Genomic DNA, 25275 nt, shown 5'->3' with positions numbered 1-25275 from the left:
TCTGGATCAGCAGGGGTGCAAATTATCAGGATTAGAGTGTGACCCAGTTATAGATCAGCTGGGGTGCTCGGGTCAGGATTGTGTTGTGTGGCACTTCTGGATCACCAGACAGTTGCATACCAGGATTGGGAAGTGTGGTGTGTGGCAGTTCTGGTTTGGTTCAGCAGAGGTGCTGCCGCTAAGTATGGGAGTGCTGTATGTATTCCAGTTCTGTACCTACAAAGGAAATGCAGGGAAGAATTCAGGTGCTGAGTTTATCCCAGCTTTAGATCGACAGGGAGATGCAGGTCAGGTTTAGGGTTAGTCTCGATTCTAGATCAGCAGGGGGCTACATGTCAGGAATGAAGTTTGCTCCCATTCTGGGTCAGCAGCTGGTTGAGAGTCATGGTTGGAGTGCAGAGTGTGTCAGTGTCCTGGGACAGCAGAGGGGATTTACAGGTCTTGATTATGATGCTTGGTGTGCGCTAGTTCTGGATCAGTGAAGGGGGGGATCATGACTGTGTTGTTTCCCATGTCTGATCAACAGTGAGCTTTGTGTGCTGGTTGTTTCCAGGTTCTGTTTTGGTTGGGGGTCTGCAGTTCAAGATTATAGTGATTGGTGTACCTCAGTTCGGGATCAATAGGGGTCTACTGGCCAGATAGGGTTGCTGGTTGTGCCCCCATTACAGAACAGCAAGGGGTTACAGTTCAAGATTAAAGTGCGTCCCAGTTCGGGATCAGCAGGGGTCTTTAGGTCAGGGTCGGGTGCTGGGTGTGCCCCACTTCTGGATTAGTTGGAAGACTGGGAATTGGAAGTCAAGTTTAGGGTGCTGGGTATGTCAACCCCAATTCTGGTACAAGAGGGATAATGCTGGTCAGAAATGGGGCTCGTCCCAGTTCTGGATCAGCAATGCAGGCCGCAAGTCAGCATTTGGGTGCTTGGTGTACCCCCACTCTGCTGTGGATCACCACAGGGGCTGCAGGTCAGGACTGAGATGCTGACCAAGTTCTGAATAAGCAAGTCATGATAGGGATGCTTCTAGTTCTGGATCAGCAGGGGTACTGCAGGTCAGTATGGGGGTCTGGCCAAGTTATAGACCAGCAAGGGTACTGCAGGTTATTATTGTGAAGTGTCAAAATGTTGTGCTGCGGGTCAAGATTGGGGTATAACACAGTCCTGGATCAGAAAGAGGGCTGCAGATGAGGGTTGGGGTGTCAAATGTGTTGAATTGCAGGATCAGCAAAGGCCCAGCAGGTCAGGGTTGAACTGTAAGGTGTGGCGCAGATTTGAATCAGCAGGGGTACTGCAGGTCAGGACTCATGTGTCCAGCAAGGGGGCTTTGGGTCAGTACTGTGTTGCGCAACACTTCTGGATCAGTAGACAGCTGCATGCCAGGATAGGGGTGTTTGGTGTAAGGCAGTTCTGGATTCGAAGATGTGCTGCAGATTCGGATGGCAGTGCTGTAAGTCTTCCTGTTCTATATCAGCAGAATACATCCAGGATAGATTTGGGGGTCAGGGTGTTCAAGATTGGTGTCCGTTTCAGATCTAGATCAGCAGGAAGCTGCAGGGCAGGGTTGGAGTGTGTGTGTTACCGTTCTGGATAAGCAGGGGCTTGTTGGTCACAGTTGGGGTGCTGGGTCTGTCCAAGTTCTGTGTCATGAGGGTAGGGAGCTGCAGGTCATGAATATTGTACTGGGTGTGGGACAGTTCTGGATCAGCAGGGGGCTGTGGGTTAGAACTCGAGTGTGTCCCAGTTCTGAATCTGCAGTGCGCTGCAGGTCAGTATTCAGATGCTTGTTGTTTCCAGCTTCCGTGGTAGTCGGGGTTGCTGCAGGTCAGGATTGTGCTGATTGGTGTAGCTAAGTTCTGGATCATCATGGAGCTACTGGCCAGGATATGATTGGTGGGTATGTACCGGTTTTCAAGGATTATAGTGCGTCCCTGTTGTCGGTCAGCAGAGATCTGCAGGTCATGATTGGGTGTTTGGTGTGCCTCACTTCTGGATCAGTGAGAGGACTGGGGATTGGAAGTCAGGTTTGGGGTGCTGGGTGTGCCGAACCCCATTCTGCATCAGGAAGGAGGTTGCTGGTCAGGAGTGGGGTCCATCATAATTTTGGATCAGCAGGGAGGCTTCAATTAAGCATTTGTATGTTTGTTGTGCCCCACCCTGTTGTGAGTTAGGATAGGGGCTTCAGGTCTGGATTGAGGTGGTAGGTTTGCCCCCATCAAGTTCTGGATCAGCAGGACGTGATGGTATTTCTCCTAGTTCTGGATCAGCAGGGGTGACAGCAAGTCAGTATTCAGGTGTTGCGGGTGTCCCAGTTCTGCATCAGATGGGGATGCAGGTCAGTAGTGGGGTGTTGGGTGTTTCGTGGTTGTGAATCAGCAGGAGTGCAGTTCTTGAGCACTGTGTGTCCCAGTTCCAGATCAGCAAGGGGCTGCATGTCAGGATTGGGGTGGTGGATGTGTCCTAGTTCGCGTTCCGCAGCTAGATCGAGGTCAGAATTGGAGTGCTGGGTGTGTGCCAGTTCTAGATCAAGATGTCATCGTTTGGTCCGGATTCGGATGTGGCCCCATTTTGTATGAATAAGGCAAAGCTGCCAGTCACAATGTGGGTGCTGTGTGTGTCCACATTCGCAGGTCAGAATTGAGGTGTACTTGGTGGAGGTGTGCATGGAGACTGCAGACCTGGAATGCAATGCTGGAAAATGTTGTTGGGCACATTAGCAGAGGTTTTTGTGAGGGTCGTTGCTTGAATAAAAGGGAGTTATGCTGTTTAGGATTGAAGTGATGGGTGTGTCCAAGTTCTGGAGTAACATCACGTCATTAAGCAGGCCAGGACTGAGTGGAGCTGTGTGGCGAAGGGGCTCGGATCAGCAGATGGCTAACGGTTGGTGTTCAGTGTTTTACAAGTTCAGTCTGGATCAGAAGGGGCTGGTGCAGATAAGGACAGGAATTCTGGATGTGAATCAATACTGGACTAGGAGAGATCCTGCAGTTCAGGGTTTAAGTGCTAGGTGTGACCCAGATCTGCTGCGGGTTAAGATTGGAGTATGGCCCAGTTCTGGATCATCCAGGGCCTGCAGGCCAGGCCTGGTATGCTGGGAGTGTCCCATGTCTGGCTCAGCAGATGTCTTGCAGATATGGACTTGAGTGCCCGGAGTGACCGGGATAGGAACCAGCAGGGCGGAAGCAGTTTAGAAATGGGGAGTGTTCCAATTCTAGACCATGAGGGGGCTGCAGGTAACGACTGGAGTGATCCCTGTTCCAGAGCAGTAAGAGGGGCTGCAGGTCGGGGTTGCATTTCAGAATATATGCCCATTCCAGATCACCAGGGTGCTGCATATCAGGATCGTCTGTCTCTGGATCCTCAGAGGGCTGCAGGCCATGACGTGGAGCCAGTTGTGACCGGGATCTGGATCAGCAGTGGTGCCCTGGGTTTGGATTGTGGTGCTAGGTGTGTCTAAATTCTTTATCTGCGCAGGTTAAAATCATAGTGTATCCCCCTTATAGAGCATCAGGGAGCTGCAGACGCAGATTGGGTTAAGAGCAGGTACAGCTCCAGATCGTGGTACTTGGTATGTCCCAGTTCCGGATTTGGCAAGGGCTGCAGGTGTGTATTGGGGCGTCACGTCACCTGTTTTCCAGTTCGGAATCAGCAGTGGGCTGCAAGTCCGAATTGGGCTGTATTGGCATTCTGGATCAGAGGGGAGCTGCAGAATTTTGTGGCGTGTGGCGGTCACGTTTCGGAATTCGCAGGGGAGCTGCTGGTCAGAATTCTGGCGCTATGCCAGTTCCCGCTCAGCGGGAGGTTGCAGGTCAGGATATGGGGGCCAAGCTTGCCAGGCTGCATCCTGTTAGAATATGGCTGTGTGGAGCTTGCTTGCTTCTTCTTTTGCTCGAGTGACGAGTGTGGCCCGGTTCTAGACCCGCATGGAGGCTGCAGGACAGGTGGGTGTTAGGGTGCTGTGACCCACAGTTTTGAATCGGCAGTGGGCCTGCATTTCAGAGGTTGGCTGCTCTGCATGTACTCATTCTGGATACGTAGGGGTGCAGAAGGGCATGGCAGCGGTGTGTGCAAATGTGATATCAAAAGTTTAGCGTCTAGGTGCTGGGAGTACCTGTTACTGATTGTCAGTAGGGGTACTGCAAGTCCCTTTTGGGGGGGGGGGCAATTCTGGATCAGCAGGGGTCTGCATGTCTGGCTGGCCGAGGGACTGGGATTGGCATGGTAGTTCTCGGCGGCATCCCATCCCCCCTCCTGAATCGGTCGGGGTCCTGGCGCGGTACTCGGATCCTGTGTGTGCACCGCCTTCCGGCGGAGAGCACAGGACAGCGGCCAGATCTCCCGCTCCACCGGGCCCTAATGGTGCACTAATTGCCTCTGGGCGAGTGCCGACGCAATCGCCGAGGCTGACGGATTAGAGACAGTCCGCCCCGAGAGGCGTGGGCCGGGGAGGGCTGGCCAGGATAGCTGTGCCGTGGACGCGCCCGCGCTCGCTCAGTTACTTGCGCGGCAGCCCTGCGAGGACCTGGGCTCCCGCTCTGGCAGGAGACACCTGAAGGGACAGGAGCACGCCTTTCACATCAGCAGTGTTTTCTGAGAGCACGTGTTGTTTTTCGTACCCCCTTTTTCTGGATCATCCTGTCGGATTGGAGGTGTAAGCGAAGGGGGCTCAGCTCCTGCGCTAGACCGATCTCTGTCCCACGCCGTGGGGCGCGCACAAGGCCGGGTAAGTGGAGCTAATCGACTTCAGCTTCGGGTTTATCATTTGCATGTATTATCATTATTGCAGTCTAAAGTGCAGAGCACAGTGGCGTGGGAAGAACAGTCCGGCGAGGGCAGTGCAAAGTGAAGCGAGCATTTAAGAGCGGCGAAGGTGGTTCTTAATACCCGGCCATTCCTCGCTGCCTTCAAGCGACAATTTGAATAACCCAAATCGCCTGAGAAACACACAAACACGAGTAAAGGGTGTGATGAGCCCTTCCACCTACCCTGGAATGTGCCGTCCATTCCACTAGTCAAGGGCGGGTGGGGGTGATCGTAGCAGTTTGTCTTAAGTCAACGAGTCAAGACCCTTCCTTACACAATCGCAGCTGATGGCTTGAATCCCCATCTCCCTCCGGAAACATATAGGTTTCCCTGGCCGAAGGGCGACTACAGCCTGACATTTGTGTGTACGTTCTACTCCCAGCTCCGCGCTGACGACCTGTGTGATCTTATGTCGCCCATTCTGTATCCCGACCTCTTTTGTTCGTATTCAGTCACTAAAACGCCGGTGTTTTTGCTTCGCTCAACATTCTCGTCAAAGCTTCTGTCTGCAAAGGTAAACGCCATTTAAAAAAGAGAGTTGCTTTAATTGTAAACAGAGAAGGGCACGTTTGAAACGAGATCGCAACCCTTTACAACCAGGTGCGTGCCCGAGAATCTCTCTCCAGTGCACGCAAGGAATGCCATTTTCCGAGGTGAGCTCTTTTACCGCATTCACGTTCACCATGGCGGAAATATTTGCCTTGCCCAAGGCTGCGCAAGGTAATGCCGATGGGTGCGTATGGGGGCAGGGGAAGCATTTCGTTTTCAGTGCTCCCTTTTTACTTAGCATATCGCACAGAAGTCCACAACTAAGACTATCTCAAATTTAGGGAAGCTCTTAAAACGTCACTGATGAACACGGCCTTCCCTTAATTTTCGGGCAGTTTCCCATCGCCTCTCATCTGATCATTCAAGGCACTTCCTTCTTCCTCTAATTTTGCTGGTAACTGAGACGCAGGGGTGCAGCTAGCCTTACATTTCGGGGATGGGGGTGCAAACTCTTCAAATGTTGGGAGACGGGCTAACTTCAAAGACTGTGGGGAAGGGGCACACTTACTTGTGTGGGGGGGTCTACCTTCTTTACACATCTTAATGAGGCTATTCCAGTGGTGCAACGAGCTTTGGGCAGATTGGGCTTTATCGTGATGGGGGTTGGTACTTGCATGTCAGGGGAGTGACTGGAAAGGAAAGTGGGTGAGAGAAGACAGCTCAGTCTCACAGCAGTTCTTAAATGTGTTGTGTCAGACGTGGAGGAGAGAGTTAACTGTGTGTAACACTGAAGCTGCACTAGAATAGTCTCCTTTGAATGTACAAAGAAATGAGATGCCCCCGCACAGGTAAGATTGCCCACTGACAGCATTGACCCCTGAGGTCACTTTGCTATCCATGTTATCTCCCTGGCCAACCCTAAAAAAATTGTCATTTTTTCTTTTCTTTTTTTCTTTTCTAAATGGAAGCTCCTGGGCTGTGGCCAGCACCGTGTGGTTCTTTGTTTCTGGAGAGGCTGGCTTTCTTGTTCAGGCCTCTTAACAAAAACAGAGGGTTGCACAAGTGCAGTGATCATAAATATGAAATAATAGGAATAACAAATCGTCTTTCTGGGATTCTATACAATAATTGCTAGACTCATTAAAGGTTTATTTTAGGCATAATTCAGGGGGTGAGTCGCTGATCTAGTCTGTTCTTGACCACCTTAAATTCACAATGCAGACAAAAACTATATGTGTTTAGCTTTTTGCAAGTGGCAGGTATAGCATGTTTTTTTCTGCCGTTGTCTCTGTCACGATCATCACAAGACATTCCATCTCGGTGTCCTCGGTCACTTGACAAAATCGTTGTGCCTAAAAGCTTGTGCACAGTGTAGAAATGTTTGACCATAGCACATAAAGTGGCCCTTGATTTCATTGTGCCACAATGAATGCTTTTGTGTCTATCTTTCCTATCTCCCTGGCATGCTGTTCAGGATGTTGAGGTAACGAGTGCCCAGAGTACGGGATTCCGTGTCAGTGCGCTGCTTTCCCTGCGCTACTCTAAATTTTTTAATACACAGTTATGAACCCTCCCAATGGTATATATTTTGCCAACCTCTGAAGCCTGAAAAGTAGATCCATGCAGGCTTGACGTGTGGCCAACTTTGCACCAGCCCTGCAGATGAACTGGCCTGCGGTTAAATCTCAGTTACCAGTTTAATGGTATCCACTACAGAGTGTAATTTGCTTTCTGACCTTGAGAACATTCAGACATGTAATTGCTCATTTTACTGTAGCTGGTAAGATAGCTATAGCTGGTACGGTATCTCAGTGGGTTGAGCGCTCGCCGCTGCGATGTATGTGTGATCTGAAGGTTGCAGGTTTGAATCTCGGCTAGGTCAACACAGCTTTTCATCCTTCTGAGGTCTATAAATGAGCACCAACACAGGTTGGGTGATATTGTATGTATATTTGTTGTATCTAAAGCACTTATGCGTAAGTGCTACATAATAACACATCATCATTTGGCCTTGGATGTCTGCTTGCATTCACAGTGATTTGGTAATATGGGCCTATACACACTGATATTAATGATACATATGGTGATTCATTCTTGTATGAAATGTATATCACATTACAGTGATATTGAAATCATATTTATCGTAGTGAATTTAGGGACAGTGCTATGTGATGCCACTTCCTATTTTGTCAAGGTGTGAAAGGTTCTGTTCCATTGCTTCCCGTGATGTCACACGGGGTGGGGTCAAATTACATCACCTCCTGTGATGTCATCAGAGGTCAAGGGCCATGTGATGTCACTTCCACTACCCCTGGCATTTTGGTGAAATGACGTCCCTGAGCTTGCCCCTTCCCCACAGTCTTTGAAGTTAGCCCATCTCCCAACATTTCAAGGGTTAACAACCCCCCTCCCCCTCCCCCTCTTCATGTTTGCCTAGTTGCACCCCTGGAATATTCGGGTGAAGCTAGCATGTTAAAAGCTGTGTCCTGTCATGCCACGACTTTGTAAATCAGCCAGGTCAAGTCAACATAACCAAAATAAAAGCCCAATCTGCCCAATGGTCGTTGCCCCATAGTTGAGACGGGAATCGGCTGCTCGCTTCCTCCTTGCGTGCTGAAGTATCACGTGTACATGTGGTGCATTATGAAGCTCAATCGAAGTAAACACAGCAGAAGGTGGAAGGTGGAGCGCATGCAACCGCCCCCAATTGCTATAATGTTCTGATCATAGAGCACATGTTATTCTAGGACCATATATTTACGGACAAAAATCTCGTGGATCCAAATGGTAATTGTTTTCTATTTTGTAGGGCTCAGGCGACCTCGTGCACACATACCCATAGTCATCCCCATACATTCTGGGACGTGCTAGATTAATAATCGGGAAATCCAGAACTACAAATCCCAGAATGCTAGATAAAAACCAGAGCTGCACAAACATCTCCGGAATGGAATGAGGCATGGGGACGTGTATGCTTTTCTACAATTTGGTTTGGGAATATGGCCAGGGATATGTATTAATCCTTATCACTTCAGAGAGATCCTGAGGCAATCTGTGTCATTTACATGGAAATGTGAATATACTTTTAGGGACAACTCTTCATTCAGGGGGACTTGCTCCATGCTTGCTTGGTTTTAGCGGATGCAGTCCATTTCAGGGAGGTTTTTAAGTGTTTAGGTCCCTCAGATTTACTGTATAATCTTATCAATGCAGTAATGTCGACTGAGGGGTGTTAAGGAATAACGATTTACATTTTATACAAATCTGGGTGGTGTCCATTTTCAGACTGAACATCAGGCTCAAGGAGATTGGTCATCAACCAGGGAGACGGCCTATACTTCAGGGAGAGAGCTGGGGCATGTTTGCCACCTCCAAGCACATGCTGTCAGGGAGTGAACGTTTTTAAGAGCAACAAAGGGAGTGCGAGTTTCCCAGAGTAACACCCACTTTCACCGAATAATCAGGCCACTGACACGTGGTGACACCGGTGCACTTCATTCTCACATTTTCAAATGATCCTGATCACTTTTTGAAGGATCATGGGCACGTGGTCCTTTTATCTAAGGACACTGTGCACTTATGTGCATATACATTTTCTTTAGCGGTTCGAGTTGAACATCCGACACCCAGAGTGAGTAACCAAATGCAGAGAAGCGCTTTGAATGCGTCAGCAAATTGACATGCACATCCCTGAAAAATTCCTAAACCACATTATACAGCCTCGGTGCCCAAAGATACACAACATTATAAATGGCAAGCGGCGCATCAGTACAGCCTCGGTGCCCAAAGATGCACAGCATTATAAATGGCATGCGGCGCATCAGCCTCGGTGCCCAAAAATGCACAGCATTATAAATGGCAAGCGGCGCATCAGTACAGCCTCGGTGCCCAAAAATGCACAGCATTATAAATGGCAAGCGGCGCATCAGTACAGCCTCGGTGCCCAAAGATACACTTGCACATTTGTATGGAACAACCAGGACATCGTGTCCCCCAGTAGTTTAAAAAACACACCCGTCCCCCTTACCATGGTGTTCCAGTCCATTGCTTGAGTGTTTCAAGGTTACTATGATGACTTCTTTAAATCCATCTGTGTCTTGGGGAAGATCAGGACTGATTAAATATTTGTCAGGACTCGTGGGCACCTGCCCTCCCCCTCCCACATGCTCCACAATTGATTACACGCTGGTAAAAAGTCTGAAGTAGCTATGCTGTGCTTACATTACAATGGAGACAAAGAAATGCAGTGAGGGGGTTAATGGCCGCCGATTATTATGGAAGAGACAGCCAGCGGGGAGCTCACACACTAAATGTCCACTGAAAAGCTCTGAATCCCTCTTTGTCAACAAGGCACGTATTTAGTCGAAACTGGGGTAAAAAGGTTAAATTCTTTTGGGTATTGCAGAAACCTTTCTCCTGATTTGGCCATTGCAGGACGTCAAAGGTAACCAAACCGTCAAGCGCAACCCGTGGTCCACCAGCGGCCCAGATCGCTGCGGGCGAAACACCTGAATTACAGCGATTGAGTCCAGAGGGGAGTTGATGGTGGTGACATTTAGAGAGACCACTAAACTGTCCCATACTTCACTACTCCCCTGGTGACTCTGCGCCCATTGCTTGTGTCAGGTGGGGGCAGGTCGATGCGTTTGGAGCAATCGGGTAGCACCTCATATGGCTGGTACAGTGACTGAATAAACGGTTGCTTCCCTAAAACTAATTTACACCTGAATCTTTATTCGCAAAGGGCCTGGCATCCATAACCTCTGTTTGCCTTTGACATGTTATTGACTGGTGTACAAGTGATAGGTTGGTGTTTAGTACAAATAATTACCATTATGTATTCCTGGAAGCATATCTCACCCCTCCCCACCCCCCGCCCCTAGCCCCACTCTCTCCCGGCGTTTTTAAGATGGCAAAACCTGATCGAAATATTGCAGGCAGGGAAAATTATTCATCTTGATCAAATAACAGTAGGGTCACAACTTGCTGTTCGATTGGATGTTGTTTCAAGCCTCCGTACATGTTAAAATAGCTAAAATAATATAACTCTTAAGTCGCATTGGTGATCTTAAACACAAGGTAATTAACATGTTTTTGAAAAATTCAAAAATGACCGATGTGGTCAATATGTCTTTTTCAAGAGACTTCAGAGAATGTTTTCCTGATGAGTCCCAAGCCGGACAGCTGAAGATGTGCAGGAGTTCTCCACATGGCACGAGTGAACATGGCTGATCTCTCTATTGCATCAAATGTGCTGAGCAAAGGGCCCCCTTAGAGAGTAGAGGAGGGGCGCCAAAGGCAGCCCTGCTGACTGCTTTCTTCAATTGCTCTCCCTCCAAAACGCATCCGATTCTCTCAACTTCTAAATGAAGGAACACACTGTTATCTTGATTTGATCTGGAGCTTCAAGGTTCAAAACCCATAGACTGCAAGGTCTTGGATAACAAGATCCTATTAGCTGATAGTTGAGGGTTAAGGTGCTCGCCTTGGAAGCAAGACGTCACGGAGTACCACAGGTTCAATACCCGGGTCCGCGCCTAGAAACCACTGGTTATTAAGCGCGATATAAATAACCTATCATTCGTATTATGTCATACTCTATCGACATCCCCTAGTATTTTTTGAGGCATTTTCCTCATTTCCAGGTTTGACTCAAGGTAGTCTGTGATACAGTGAGAAACGTATCGCGAGATAATGAGGGCTGCTAAAGGACCCAACATGTTTGGGGCGAAGCACCAAAAGAAGGCAGGGTGAGACCCCCGCTCCAGAGAATCAGTGTGCGCAGTCGGCGGGTCCGACGCAGCCCCGCTTCTTGGGAGATGGATTTTCACGGTTCCCGGAGTCTGATAATGAGCCTTCTGGCGTGAGCCAGACAGCGCCGATACAATTTCCCAAATGCTTTCCCAATTTAGTCTGCATGGAAGACAAAAGAGCCAGAGTTCTTGTTTTAATAGTCTGACTGCATTCTTTTTGGGCCTAGTTTAAATAACCAACATCCATCCGTTTACCTTTTTCACAAAACAATGGTGTCCGAGAGAGGATTCTTCAGCGAGGGAGGGCCGTAAGATGCATTCGATAGGACTTGTACGTACGTGCTCATGTCCCCACAGGTACTGTTTAGATGCTGGTCAGATGACGTTTGCAAACATGTCCAGACGGATGCAGCCCTCCTGCTCTGTGGCATGTTAATGGGTAGCATTAGAATGGCACTTACACCTGCTCATGGGTGCCATGCCTCCTTCTCCAACTATATCTCGAGGAATATAGATCATGCAGGCTTTTAAATGAATAGGTGGTTGGAAAAATGTGTATTTGCCTTCCGTCATAAAAAGAGAATTACAGCCATAAGAACATCACACTACATCCTCTAAGCATAAAATATTCAGCCCAATATACAATAGCATCTTCAAACTTACTAAACAAATCAGAGTTGCAAAGAGGTTAGAAAACAATGGGATCAAGTTCTAAACACAGAGAAGAGAAAAGACAACCGATTCTTATGGGGGACGGCAGCCATAGGGCAGCCATAGGCACCACTGTCTTCGTGAGTCACCCAGATTTCGATGAGCAAATCGGGGCATCATTTTCTGCAGCTCCTGATAGACGTGATCTCTTGTAGATGGCTGCCACTTCGAAGGTCAAGTGAATAGGTGTTCTTTCCTGCATGTACATATGCTGTCTGCGTCATGTGCACTGTCTGGGCGTGTTCACGTGTGTTCCAGATCTGTTGGAAATGTATCCAGAAGGCGGGTTTCTCTTTATTCATTCTTGACAGGCATCAATAATGTATCACTACCTAACAAGTAAAACAGGTTTTACACTTGGAAATGTTATGCAAGTAATTTTAGTGCTTGGTCTAAATATGCATGTACTTTAAAATTCAGATGAAACGTAAGACACACAAATGCATTGGCAATGAACGTAAATATTATGTAGATCCCTCAACAAAAAAAGAAATGTGTGTAACGGGCCCCTTATAGCAATGCATTCACTTTCTATATTTTGGGTTTCTCTTATGCGTTGTGTTTTGTGAGGCAATTCAAATAAGTATTCAATACTTCCTCTGTACGCTGGTTTCCCCTCACACTTCCTGATGCCACCTACCTTAGCTATGAGCATCCCTATTTTCAAATGTTCTAGGGCCTGGCACATAATTAGACGGGCATGATTAAAGATCACCTAAGATGCTCTGATCTGAGAAAATTATGATACTCTAACATTTGCGTCTTTCAAGACCTCCTGATGACCAGTGTTTGTACCCAAGATTATTTGTAGTTCACGCACTAGACCATTAGTCAATACATGGCTACCTTTTTTGTACATCAAGCCTCTTGTTTGGTAAATGATATGATATGATATGGCATTTGTAACGCGCCTATACACAAGTGTTTCAAGGCGCGACGAGGCAGGGAGGGGGGAACAAGGAGAGACAGACAACAATCCTACTAGGCCAGGTGTCATTCAGATCGTGCAAGTGCATGGGTAGGGGGGACGGGAAAAGTGCAAGGGGGAAAGGGAGAGGGGAAAGTGCAGTACAGGGTTAGTAATGAACAAGATAAATAATAAGGGCCAGCTGGTGGCAAGTGCAAGATAAGTGCAGACAAGTGCTGGGAAGGGGGGCTGTAGGGATACTGAGACAGTCCCGCAGTGCAGGGGTTGCCAGGAAGGCAGTGCAGGGGAGAGTGGCTGGGCCAAGGACCGAGATTGGTGAGTGGCCCAGTTGCTGATTCAGTACAGTTTCAGTGATTTAACAGGGGAGAGGGAGAGAGAAAGCAGAAGCAAAGAGAAAGGTTTTGAGGTGCTTCCGGAACCGGAGATGGTTCTCCTCAAGTTTCAGGGAGGCAGGAAGGCTGTGCCAGAGGGAGGCCCCAGCTGCAGAGAGAGATCTCCCCCCCAACTCGTTGCTTGGAGAAGCGGCTGACCCGGAGGGAGTTGGAGGCGGAAGAGCGAAGTGCTCGAGAAGGAAGATATTTAGGAAGGGAGAGTTGAAGGTAATTTGGCCCCAGGCCCCAGAAGGCCTTGTGGACAATGCTGAGGGTTTTGAACTTAATCCTCGCAGCCACAGGGAGCCAGTGTAGCGATTTCAGTCCTGGAGAGATCCGGTCCCTGGGCTTGAGGCCAAGGACAAATCTCGCAGTCCTGTTCTGGATGAGTTGCAGAGGGCGGAGAGTAGCGGCAGGCAGATTTAGATAGAGGCTGTTACAGTAGTCCAGCTTCGAGAGAACCAGGGCTCTGGAGACAGTGAGCTTCTGGGGGAAGGAGAGGAAAGGAAGGATACCTCTGAGGAGGTGCAGCTGGTAGTGTGACTTCTTAGAAACGTCAGAAATGTGAGGAGAGAAGGAGAGTGTGGAGTCAAAGATGACCCCAAGGTTTTTTGCCTTGCAGGTAGGAGCAGGAAGAGGGCCAAGAGAGGCCCGCCGGAGAGCTGCAGGGAAGGAGGGAGTGGGTTTGCCGATGAGTAGAATCTCGGTCTTACTGGCATTAAGGCAGAGGTCGTTGGCGGCACACCATTCCTGGATAGCAGAAAGACAGTCAGAGATGAGGAAAGGAGAAGAGGAGGCCGAGGGTAGCCTGAAAATGAGCTGGGTATCATCCGCATAGCACTGAAAGTTGGGGCAGAGAGCAGCGATGCGGTGGGCGAGAAGTGCCAGATACTGGTTGAACAGCCAGGGAGAGAGGTTAGAGCCCTGGGGGACACCACAGGTAGAGAAAAAGATGTCAGACAGGAAAGACCCCAGTTGGACCTGGGAGGGTCGATTTGAGAGGAAAGAGGTCAGCCAAGCCAGAGCCTGACCAGTGATACCCAGTTTATCACGGAGAAGGTTGAGCAGGATGGTATGGTTGACAGTATCAAAGGCAGAAGAGAGAACAAGCAAAATGAGAACACATGGAATGTTAGAGTCAAGGTTCGAGAGCAGGTCCTCACGGATGTTCAGGAGAGCAGCTTCCGTGCTTCTGGCAGCTCTGAAGCCAGACTGATGGTCATGAAGGCTACCAAAAGATTAAGCATGGAGATTAAGCTGGGAGATGGCAAGTTTCTCCAGGAGCTTGCCCAGGAAAGGAGTGATAGAGATAGGGCGATAGTTTGCTGGGCAGGACGGGTCGGAAGAGGGTTTCTTAAGAAGGGGGTGCACAAGGGAGTGCTTGAGAGGGGATGGGAAGACTCCAGAGGCGAAGGAGGGATTGCAGAAGTCAGCAAGGGCAAGAGCCAAGGAGTCGATGTGGTCCTTAATAGTTTTGGAGGAGCAGGGGTGGACCTGTGTTGACGAGACTTTCATAGATCGGACTTGTCTCGAAACCTCATCAGCAGAAAAAAGGGGAAAGGCAGAGAAGGAGAGAGGAGGGGTGGCTGCAGAAGGGCCAGAGTATGGGCAGGGAATAGAGGGGGGAGGTGATGGGAGGAGAGTGAGGACAGGATGTCCTGAGTTTTTGAAATGAAGTGAGAGGCCAGTGCCGTACAGAGAGCCTGGGAGGGGACAGAAGAAGTAGAGACTGCAGCAGGGTTGGCCAGCTCCTTGCAGATTTTAAAGAGTTCAGCCGAATTGTTAGATGCCAAAGTGATGCGGGCTTGGATAAGGGCTCTCTTCTTGGTGAGAACGGAGAGCCGGTATTGCCTTTGGAGCAGGCGACAGGCCAGTTTGTCAGAGGCTGAACATGAAGCACGCCATTTCCTCTCTGCCACCCTGCACAAGCGTTTAAGGGTGACGAGATCCGAGTCATACCAGGAGTTACATTTGGCTTTGGGCTTCAGGCGAATTCTCATAACAGGGGCAAGGATATCACGAGTATCAGATATAGCAGAGTAGAGAGTGGAGAGGGCTGTGTCAGGGTGGGAGTCAGCAGAGGGGGGAGGTGGGTGCGAGAAGGTGGCAACGAAAGCCTCAACTGACACACGCTTTATGGGTCGGATGACCGAGAAGGAAGATGGCAGTGATGAGGGTGGCTTTGCCTGTGGGGTAGGGAGGGTGAGGTGGGAGGAGAGGAGAAAGTGCTCACTCCAGGAGAGAGGAGTGGAGAGAGGGACAGAGAGGGGAAGGTCAGAAGAGATCAGGGCATCAAGAATGTGCCCCGCAGAATGGGTTGGCCCAGACGGGAGAATAGAGAGTGAGAGAGAGTCGCAGAGGTCGCGAAAGAGTCCATAGGGGGGACAGGAGGCATCCAGGTGGATGTTGAAGTCTCCAAGAAAGAGGAGTTGAGTGGTTGAGGACAGGAGTGAGGAGGAGAGGTCCACCCACTCGGAGAGGAAGGAGGAAATTTGACCAGGTGGCCGATGGATAGTAGCCACGGTAAGGGAATGGCTAGGAGAGAGAGAGAGTCGACAGAAAAGACATTCAAAAGAGGAGTAGGTCTGCGCAAATTGTCATGCATTCGTATTAGAGATACTACCATTTGGCACCAGAAGAGGCACATCATTTTTAGGGGAGGTTTTGCACTTTTGAGGAGGGATTTTTGCAGAAAAAAATAAACTTCTTGCCTGTTATCTTCCAAAAAGTTGAGCAGACAGTTTCTCTTGTTAGAGGAAAGTTGAAGCCTAGATAATGCAGCACAGGACATATCAGAGCTGTGTCTGTTTCTAGAAGATTGATGCACATTTGAGCAATTAGTGTTGCTATGGTAGTGACTGGAAAAGAATTCCCAAAACCTATGCCGTCTATGGTGCCTATTCCCATAAGTCAAGCGTTATTGGAGAAGAGCAGGGGGAAGAGTGCTGTTGAGGTGAATCTTCCCTGTGTTATTATTGTGCCACATGTACATTACAATATGTTTCAGCAATAAGAGTAACATTGTGATGTCATGTAGTTCTATTTGGAGTGTTTAATTTCACTGTGTATTCTAAGGTTGGTCAGTTGGAGCCTGCCTCTTGAAGGGGTACCTGCTGTCCTTGAATGATACTTAATGAAGGACTTCAATATACATATATCACTGCGTGGACCCATACCTAACAAGTGCCCTTAACATTTCTGTGCAACATAACGCTGCACACAGACTAGGAGACTATACAGGTTGCATTAAAAAGATTTCAAACTTCCATCCTCCCTTCCCCCCACAGCGCAGCTTTGTAAAATCTGGCATGGTTCTTCATGTCAAGAAGTGGTCGACTTGACGTTTCTAGGAGTAGACCTGCAGAGACAAATCCACCATCTGCCAACTACTACAATCAACACACTCAGCTGCTGCAGAGTGCCAGGGAATAACTAGAGTAAAGGCTCTATAAATAAGTTATGAAAGCAGTGGCGTGTAGCGCCACAAGGCCTCTAGCCCATAGGTGGCTCCCAGCCCTTGCTTGCTTCAATCACTGCCACAGCTGGGATGAGCCGGTGGCAATGACACACTGGTAACACAGCACTTGATGTCGTGCATGGCCGCGCGGCCTTGCAAATATCATTTTAACATGCCTCTTTGTTATAGGCAGAGTATTTAAAAGGCGGAGCTCTCTCTATCTGATGGTGGCCGCAGAGACAGCATTAATATTACAATCCGTCAGTATTGACATTTCACAAGCCCTTCCTCAGAAGTGTGAAGGTTTGGGTGATTGGAAGAACTGCACGTCTGTTATGTGCCAGAGCGCTCGAGTTGGTCAATGTGTGCTTTCTTCCAAGACGATGAAAGAGTCCAAAAAATCCACCCCAGTAAATGATCAAGTTTATTTCTGAGATGTCTGCTTGTTTGTTACACACAAACCGGTTTGCTTTTTTTGGCATAATACATTTTGTTCACCTCAAGCATAATTAGTTCCATGGTTTGCCAAAGAATGACTGGCACGAGTGTGGTTTGAGTGGTCTACTGTGGTCGAGCACAAACGAATTGCAGTCTTTTTTTCATGTTTTATTGTGGAGGTGGGACATTGCAGGAATCACAGCCAGCACCAACTTTAAAAAGTCCATATTACGCGCAAAACGTGGTGTGGCGTGGTCTACTGTGGTCCCTGGTGGTGCTGAGGGGGAGCCAGTACGCAGGAGACTGGTAAGTGCACCACATAAAGGCTTACGTTAAAAACGTCTTAATAATTGCTGCCCGATTTGCTATCTCTGCTCCTCTGCAACGGACATATCCGCACGAAGTGGGCATTGGCTTCTGACTTTTCTCTGCTACTTGTTGGCTTTTATATCCTTAGTTTGCACTGGTGTGCATTGATACACTCAGACTGGAGGTTGTAGTACACCAGAGAAGGAATACACAACCTTCGCTGCCCCGAGTGTACGCTTTGCCCAGCCGGGCCGGAAACTTCTAGTAAACAAACGAGCAGAGCAGTGGATATGACGGAAACCCGGAGTATGGCGCCAAAGACACTGCTCAGTATTAACCCACCATCGCGGGACAGAGGGAGTCTATATTAAAATATAACACCAGCAATTAAACTTGGGGGCAGAGATTAGAGCTGTGAATGGCACCATTGGGATTAATGTAGGAAGCACCGCCTCCATGTTCAGTAGTACTTGCAAGTGCCCCTATTTCAATAGGAAACATATAATAACAACTCTTTTCTAAGCATGTGCTTGGACTTTTTAAGAGCATCGATAGGTGGAGTGGAGGCTAATGCGGTGATTCCAACATGAATACCAAGTACAAAGCTGTCATCCACTCCTGATTTGATAGCCATTGGCCAAGCTGTGCGGGATGAATCCGCGCTTTGATCACACCAGTGATACCACAGAGGACTCCCCTGACCAGCATCAAGCAAGCTTTGATCCGGGCTTGAACAATGTGGCTGGTAACAGTTGTTGCCATCTTTGGGCTCTGCTCTACGATGGCAAATGAGCAGCGGTCTGTAAAACGGATACTGGCTAGAGTTGTGCACATCATTTTGGGGAAGAGTACAAAGGAGGTGGAGCAAATTAAAGAGGGTATACTTGAACATCATGGCAATACCTTTGGGAACTTGGAACAAGACCCTAGCATGTTAGATTGCCACCATCGGTTATGATTAATTCTCTGGCATCATTACAAGAACCTGCCAACTCTGAGACTCTGAGGACAGCTGTTTGATGGATAATTTTGAGCCAGAAAAAACACCAAGGGCAACGCTACCCCCTGCACCTCTGGAAATATTACCAGCAAAGGGTAAAAAGAGAACATAAAAGTGGAAGACGACTGAAGGAGTAGCACTTAGCACGAAAAAGCCAGTAACACCCCTGGTAAACGCAGGCTCACTGGCAACTACTCCTCTTAGATTGATGCCTGGGAAGCTTAGTGCAGAGCCTGTAGTCCCGCCCATAAGTAAGCATAAACAACAGGTGGCATCTGTCCAAGCTGGAACACTAGACAAATGGGTCCAGTTTCCCGAAGTGGACCTGATGGTAAATGCAGGCTCACTGGCAACTACTCCACTTAGATTGATGTCTGGGAAGCTCAGTGCAGAGCTCCAAGTCCTGCCCATAGGTAAACATAAACAACAGGTGGCATCTGTCCAAGCTGGAACGCTAGACAAATGGCTCGATTCCAGAAGTGGACCCGATGGTAAATGCAGGCTCACTGGCAACTACTCCTCTTAGATTGATGTCTGGGAAGTTCAGTGCAGAGCTCCAAGTCCCGCCCATAGGTAAACATGAACAACAGATGGCATCTGTCCAAGCTAGAACGCTAGACAAATGGCTCGATTCCAGAAGTGGACCCGATGGTAAATGCAGGCTCAGTGGCAACTACTCCTCGTAGATTGATGCCTAGGAAGCTCAGTGCAGAGCATCACGTCCCGCCCATAGGTAGGCATAAACCACAGGTGGCATCGGTCCAGGCTGGAACGCTAGACAAATGGCTCCAGTTTCCAGAAGTGGACCCAATGATAAATGCAGGCTCACTGGCAACTACTCCTCTTAGATTGATGTCTGGGAAGCTCAGTGCAGAGCTCCAAGTCCCGCCCATAGGTAAGCATAAACAACAGGTGGCATCTGTCCAGGCTGGAACGCACGAATGGCTCCAGTTTCCAGAAGTGGACCTGATGATAAAAGCAGGCTCTCTGGGAAATACTCCTCTTAGATTGATGCCTGGGAAGCTCAGTGCAGAGCTCCAAGTCCTGCCCATAGGTAATCATAAACAACAGGTGGCATCTGTCCAGGCTGGAACGCTAGACAAATGGCTCCACTTTACAGAAGTGGACCCGATGATAAATGCAGGCTCACTGGCAACTACTCCTCTTAGATTGATGCCTGGGAAGCTCAGTGCAGAGCCTCAAGTGCCGCCCATAGGTAATAATAAACAACAGGTGGCATCTGTCCAAGCTGGAACGCTAGACAAATGGCTCCAGTTTCCAGAAGTGGACCCGATGGTAAATGCAGGCTCACTGGCAACTACTCCTCTTAGTTTGATGCCTGCGAAGCTCAGTGCAGAGCTCCAAGTCCTGCCCAAATTTAAGCATAAACAACAGGTGGCATCTGTCCAGACTGGAACGCTAAACAAATGGCTCCAATTTCCAGAAATGGACCCGATTGTAAATGCAGGCTCACTGGCAACTACTCCTCTTAGATTGATGTCTGGGAAGCTCAGTGCAGAGGTCTAAGTCCCGCCCATAGGTAAGCATAAACAGGTGGCATCTGTCCAAGCGGGAACGCTAAACAAATGGCTCGATTCCAGAAGTGGACCCAATGATAAATGCAGGCTCACTGGCAACTACTCCTCTTAGATTGATGTCTGGGAAGCTCAGTGCAGAGCTCCAAGTCCCGCCCATAGGTAAGCATAAACAACAGGTGGCATCTCTCCAGGCTGGAATGCTAGACAAATGGCTCCAGTTTCCAGAAGTGGACCCGATGGTAAATGCAGACTCACTGGCAACTACTCCTCTTAGATTGATTTCTGGGAAGCTCAGTGCAGAGCTCCAAGTCCCAGCCATAGGTAAGCATAAACAATAGGTGGCATCTGTCCAGGCTGGAACACTAGACAAATGGCTCCAGTTTCCAGAAGGGGACCCGATGATAAATGCAGGCTCACTGGCAACTACTCCTCTTAGATTGATGCCTGGGAAGCTCAGTGCAGAGCTCCAAGTCCCGCCCATAGGTAAACCTAAACAACAGGTGGCATCTGTCCAGGCTGGAACACTAGACAAATGGCTCCAGTTTCCAGAAGTGGACCCGATGCTAAATGCAGGCTCACTGGCAACTACTCCTCTTAGATTGATAACAGGGAAGCTCAGTGCAGAGCTCCAAGTCCCTCCCATAGGTAATCGTAAACAACAGGTGGCATCTGTCCAAGCTGGAACGCTAGACAAATGGCTCCAGTTTCCAGAAGTGGAACCGATGATAAATGCAAGCTCACTGGCAACTACTCCTCTTAAATTGATGCCTGGGAAGCTCAGTGCAGAGCATCAAGTCCCACCCATAGTTAAACATAAACAACAGGTGGTATCTATTGAGGCTGGAAGCTAGACAAATGGCTCCAGTTTCGAGAAATTGACCGGATGGTAAATGCAGGTGATGATCTAAATAAAAATAAGGGGGCTGGCCAAGAGGGGGGATGCGACTATTCTCAGCCAGATAAGGCAAGCAACGTCTGTAACTAGGCAGATTTACCGCCTGCAAACTGGACATTTTCATCTGCCACCTCTGTTTCAAATGTTCCTCTTCTAAGGGCTTTGGGCACTACAAATGAACCATGGAAGTCGATTCTAGGTTTGTTGGAAAGCCTAGAATCACAGCTTTAAAATGAAAGTTTAAATTTCGTTCCTAGCCCAAACGGTTACAGAGATACGGACGATTTAATAAAGGTAGATTTTCGGATTTAAAGTAAAACTCAAAATGACAGGTGACAGCTGTGCAGCTTTAAAAATGGCAGATGACACGATTTCTAGGAGGCAGTTCTACTTAGGTTAAAATAGCTTGAATTAGATTATTTTAACTAAGAGATTGGTTCTGCGCAGTTCTGCTAGGTACTCACAATATAAATTTGAACTAGGCCTTGTCACAGATCTGGTCAACACGTCCGGCGGTGGTTCTGTCTGCTCGGCGGGTCAATCAGGCACCGGTTCTGCTCACAGCGATCCGGATCTCTGGTTCTGCTCACATCGGTCTGGGTCAGCTCTGCTCTGCTGGTCTAGCCTCTCTGGATACAGCAGCCTCTGGTTCTGGATACTGCTCTGCTTTCCGGTCCGGATCAAGTGGATTCTGGATGTAACATTGCTTTCTGGGTACTGGCAAAAGTTCTTGGCAAAAGAATTCAGACAGCTCGCCCGGCTGTGGAATAGTTTGCAAATGATTTTAAGGATGCTGAGGCCTGCTGAGAAGAGTTCTCAGTTTGTGGGTTTAGGCCCTTGCTTTAAGTTCTGAAGTAAATTTCTGGTCTCTGAAGATTGATGGATGTGAAGTCTGGAGTCTCCCGGCAGGGCGTCCCGCAGAAAATGGAATTGAATCTCTCTACCTGTCTCAGCAGTCTCTTTTTATGTGTTTTGGAAGTGGGTGTGTGCGTGGCATAACTGAGCCTGCCCCTCTCTACTTGTCATTGGCCCAATTCTCCCCTCTCCCATGATTGGGGGAAGGAAATGGATTGTCATCATGATGAGGTCTGTTTATGGGCCAGAAGATCCTCCCCTGGTCAATTTGCCCACAAATCTATATTTGATTCAAATACATATTTCCCAGATACACAATACATATTTCCCAGATACACAATTTGTTGAAATTACATGTACACATTATATATTCCTTATGGTCCATGCTTGTCCGCCTCTGATCTTCCTGGGGGCTTGCATTCAAAAATGACAACATTTTGCGCTTTTTGACTGGTTTACCAATATCGGACATTTACCAAAAATTACACATGTGTGCGCGAGGAGTATGGACATTAATTGATGAAGTGTCAGATTTTTTACATGCAGACATTTGGAGTGAGACCCTATTTTCCGCTAGTAACCCACCAGAATACACCACAGGGTCCTAACGCCTCTTAAAACGTGCACAGAAAAATCACAAGAATAATGATATTACTTATATAATTCTGACAAGTCCGTACTTTGAATGATCTATCTTTTTAAAATTATGCTCTGGCCCAGATGGGTGTGGTTTAGGTTCCAAAGCACATGGGGGAAGCTTCTGTCTGCCCCCGCCTCCAGCTCGGGTGGCTCCCAGAGGCACTTCTCCTCCCACTTCTCCCAAGAGGAAGCCACTTTATGGCCCCCCCAATATAACATTTGCCTGAGTCTATTGTTCAGTTTCCTGCAGTCCCCAGGTAATTCAATCAGAGAGGTGTCAACTCCTTTTGGTGGGGAAGCAGGATGCAGCTAGGCCTGGGAAGAGTGGCTGAGCAGGTTTCTCCTGTCGGGGGTAGTTGTCAGGCAGAATTCAGCTAAATGTCACTTTCTTTCCCAGTTTAAATCAAACTTACAATTTTTACCTATACATTAAATAATTACTTCCTTCAAGTCATTTCAGAATATAGTTTTACATTATATCCACCTCTTAGCAAATCTTTCCTTGGTCTGGTTTGGGTTCCTCTGTTCAGTTTTACACAAAAGTCTGGTGGTTTTAAAACGCCGGCTTTCTGATAGTGGTGAGTACCGGTATTGCAACCATTTTTGGGATTAAGAAAATGAATTCCCCACAGTTCTGAGTTGCTTTTTGGCAATCCGCATTGCCATTCCCAATGGTTTCAGGCTACTGTGTGTGTAGCCCAATGGTGGTTTTAGGCAGTGCCCTCCTCTGCTCACAACATAGGCAAACATGGGTGGCAGCCTATTCTTCATGTTTTCCCTGTGCACTCTCTGGGGAGTTCTGGCCATCATGATGTTTTCCATGCCAGTACTGCACAGTTTTATGGTAGGGCTTGGATGCATGGGTAAAAACATCCCACAAAACTGATAAATATAAGTATTGTCACTATGGCACTAATTCTTAACCCTATTGAAATACGGCAAACACGTCACCAGAGTACATTTATTGAAGAAGTTGCTCCAACAAACAGCCCTTTTTTGAAGAGAGGAAATGTAATGCATGTGTTCCATCAAGTGGGTGGTTTGAGGCTCCTGGACCCAAAGGATAGTGAAAATGTGGAACTGCTCACATTGTATAGTCAGAGTATCTGGGCAGTAGTTACGTTTGTATGTCTGTTTGTAGCAGAAAAACTAATATCACCTGCTGAGGAATTGCGGGCCATGGGCTTTACTATACAGGTACAACAATGCACTCTAAATGAAGGGATATTTAAGACACCGCTATATACTATGGAAGGTAAAAAAGGACAAATCACACATGGGGATCCCCGATGGCATAAAGACCAAGTCACAAACTGGAAACATTTAAGAACTCCCCTACAGTTGCAGTCTACCAGGAATTGGATCCCAGTGTTGGAAGACCCCAGAGGTCGACTTCCTGAGGCTGAGTCGAGGCATTGGGTATTCTCTACAGAACACCCGTGGATATATATATATATCATTATCTTCCTACACTCTGAATAGATGCCCTGAACTCTGTAGAGATTGTGTTACTACTGGAGACCTGGCTATTGACAACCATTCAGATAGGTGGATAAAACATATTTGTCTTACCAGGCATTACATCCAGTAGAGGAAGACCTAAAGGGGGGTTTATGTATTGGGGTTAAAAACCATCTCAATTCCAAATGATATGATTTACCTATGCACTGTTCTGGTTGTATGGATGTCTGCAGTCTGTTGGCTAAGAATAAAATCATTGTAAGTGACTTCAATGTAGCACTCCAACTAAGTCAATGCCTAGTCTGGGATGCCCAACGGAAGCCCTTATTTATATATTGTTATGTCAAAGTTCTTTAATTCTGGATGATGAACCCTTATATAACGCCACCCTCTCTTTGAATCCCCCTGACCTCACTGAGCCAAGAAGTAGGTTTGTTTTGCATATTAAAAGATTTATTTCAAGAATTAAACTATATATATATATATATCACACTTTTTTGAACAAAATAATATTTGAATAGCACACTTATGAATATGGACGGTAGTCAACAATGGGTAATATTACAAAATTAACAATCTCTTTAATCACTCCGCCCCTATGCAATATGAAGAGATGGAAATGAGGGCACACAGGTTTCCCGAATACAATCAAGAAGGCAGTTCAAATCCAGTTCCCCCAGCAAGCTTAGAGAAACAGGTATGATTTTAAAACAGGCAAAAATACTTTTGAATGCGATTGCAGTGAAAGTGAAAATATGCTAAATTGATTTTAATTCACTAAAGGAGATTCAGCACTAGTGAGAATTACTTTGAATTGTATAGGTCAACACTAGCAATGATTCATGAATGATTATCAAATTGAAAACGAATTTCAGTAATTGAGAACAAGAAACAGCTATTTTGACAGAAAATGAAATTGAGCCAAATTGCAATTCACAGCAATTTTTCCGTGTGCGTAAATCGGATAATGACGTTTTGGGTGTGTTGGAAAGCTGAGGATCTTAGCTTTAAAATGACAGTTACATTTCGCTTCTAGGACGTGTGGTTCAAAAGTTAGAGGTTTTTGTGAAGGTAGATTTTCAGAAATAGAATCAAGATTTCAGAAATGACAGATCGCGCTTTACAGATTTGGAATCAACAGGATGGACATGATGGACACAAGATTCTATAACGCAGTTCTGGACAGGTTAAAATGGTTGGAAGTGGATTACTTTAAACTAAGAGATTGGTTATGGCCAGTTCTAGACTAGATACTCGCTCCTAGGCTTTGGAATGGAATGGGCCTTGTCGCAGATCTGGTCAAGGGTTTGGACTTCACTCTCGCCACCGGACGTCTCAGGCACTGGGTTCTGCTCACAGCACGGCCTCTGGTCTGGGTCTAATCGGTTCTGGATACAGCGCTGCTTTCTGGGTCTGGATCTTGGTTCTAGCACAGGGTTCTCAGCTAGAAGCAAACGGCACGCCCAGCTGTTGAAATGTTTGGTTAGGCCCCGTGGAAGTTTAGGGGTTAGAATCAGGTTTGCAAAAGATTCTGAAGCCTGCTGAAAAGGATTCAGCTTTTGGTTTAGGCCTCTCTGCTTCAAGGTTCTAGAGTTTGGGTTCTAGAGTTTGGTTCTATCTGTAGTCTGGATCTATC

General features: G+C 47.6%; 1 protein-coding gene across 21 annotated transcripts in view; it reads left to right on the top strand.

The window, feature by feature from the left end:
- Nucleotides 1-25275, top strand: part of ADCY4 (adenylate cyclase 4) — a 1677325-nt gene that overhangs the window by 562719 nt on the left and 1089331 nt on the right. For 5 of the 21 annotated variants that reach the window (XM_069633801.1, XM_069633799.1, XM_069633800.1 and 2 more), the window contains exon 1: nucleotides 4342-4715. The exons of 15 other annotated variants lie outside the window; for them this stretch is intronic. The gene's annotated coding sequence lies outside the window, so the exon portion shown is untranslated. Of the gene's footprint in view, nucleotides 1-4339; nucleotides 4716-25275 lie in introns of those variants that run through there. One more of the 21 variants, XM_069633803.1, reaches the window with a different exon arrangement.

The sequence above is a fragment of the Ambystoma mexicanum genome, chromosome 13 (genome assembly GCF_040938575.1).
Source record: "Ambystoma mexicanum isolate Mex_15411 chromosome 13, UKY_AmexF1_1, whole genome shotgun sequence".
Lineage (NCBI taxonomy): Eukaryota > Metazoa > Chordata > Amphibia > Caudata > Ambystomatidae > Ambystoma > Ambystoma mexicanum.
This window is presented reverse-complemented; position numbering and strand designations above follow the sequence as displayed.